Raw genomic sequence first — 1,667 nt, forward strand, 5'->3', positions numbered from 1 at the left:
AGAAAATGACATATTTGTGAAATTAAAGGAATTTTTTTTACTACTAGAGATATTAATTCCCAAAAGTCATTTAACACTAAGAAAAATGATTATGGTTACAAAAACTACTAAATGGGCATATTTCACAGCACACACACAGACATATGCACGCAGCTACACACACACAACTCTAAGAGTGATTCTGTGTTTTCTAGGGGAGAAAATATAATTTATTTTCTTTCCCTCATAGGTTCTTCGTTGAAACAGTCTCCTAAAAATAAAAGTAGGCAGAAGTTTGGCTGGGCGCTGTGGCTCATGCCTGTAATCCCAGCAATTTGGGAGGCCGAGATGGGTGAATCACCTGAGGTCAGGAGTTTGAGACCAGCCTGGACAACATGATGAAACCCCATCTCTACTAAAAATACAAATAGTAGCCAGGTGTGGTGGCCTGTAAGTCCAGCTGCTCAAGAGGCTGAGGCAGGAAAATCGCTTGAACCTGGGAGGCAGAGGTTGCAGTGAACCAAGATCGTGCCACTGCACTACAGACTGGGCAACAGAGCAAGACTCCATCTCAAAAAAAAAAAAAAGTTTATTAAGTCATTGCTGTACCCATCACACAGGAAAGGATTCTCAGTTCAAATGGATTTCTTTCTCAAGGCAGTGGCTTAGGGGCCTTGCTTAAATAGTATTTTAACAAAGACTCATAAATCCTATAGTGACAAGAGAGCATCTTCAGGTTTCCAGAAGGTAGGAAAATGTCAGAAGGTAAATCTATGGGAAGAGTAAAGTCTCTGGCGCTTTTGTCTATGAGCTTATAAGCAAACCCTGCAAAAGCCTGTCTTTAGGCGGGAAAGGCAGAGAGGAGGCAGGAAGACCTTTTGTCTTTGTAAATTGCTGTCCTGCCATCAGGCAAGCAGGGGGAAGGGTAGAGTGCCCCCTGCCCTTTAATCTTCAGCTCTACAATCCCTAGTATATTACGGAGGAATATTTTGGTTTCTTTCAGTTTTAACCACATATTTCCACTTTTAAAGCATCCATGGACATCCTGGTACACAGTAAAACTTTCTCTTTGGTAGACTGCTGCAGAAATCCAATTCCAAGAATGTCTGTGAGGACTTCATCACTGTTACACTCTCTCCCACTGCTCCCTTTTGCTGCCCTCTTTATTATTATTGCTTAGAATTCTTCTTCTTTTTTGGCTTATGGCTCTGATGTGGCTGGAAGGTGCACGGTCTTAGAAGAGGAAAAGGATAGCTTGGGATTTAAGCCTCATAAGGCCAGTATCATACATATTGTATTAGTCCGTTCTCATGCTGCTATGAAGAAATACCTGAGACTGGGTAATTTATAAAGGAAAGAAGTTTAATTGACTCACAGTTCCACAGGGCTAGGGAGGCCTCGGGAAACTTACAGTCATGGGAGAAGGGGAAGCAAACACGTCCTTCTTCACATGGCAGCAGCAAGGAGAAGTGCTGAGCAATGGGGGGAAAGCCCCTTATAAAACCATCAGATCTGGTGAGAATTCACTCACTATCATGAGAACAGCATGGAGGTAACAACCCTCATGATTCGATTACATCCCACCAGGTCCCTCCCACCACACGTGGGGATTGTGGGAATTACAATTCAAGATGAGATTTGGGTGGGGACGCAGCCAAAGTGTATCACCAAACCATATCATATTTAGC

This window comes from Mandrillus leucophaeus, unplaced genomic scaffold, assembly GCF_000951045.1.
Source record: "Mandrillus leucophaeus isolate KB7577 unplaced genomic scaffold, Mleu.le_1.0 Scaffold757, whole genome shotgun sequence".
Classification (NCBI taxonomy): domain Eukaryota; kingdom Metazoa; phylum Chordata; class Mammalia; order Primates; family Cercopithecidae; genus Mandrillus; species Mandrillus leucophaeus.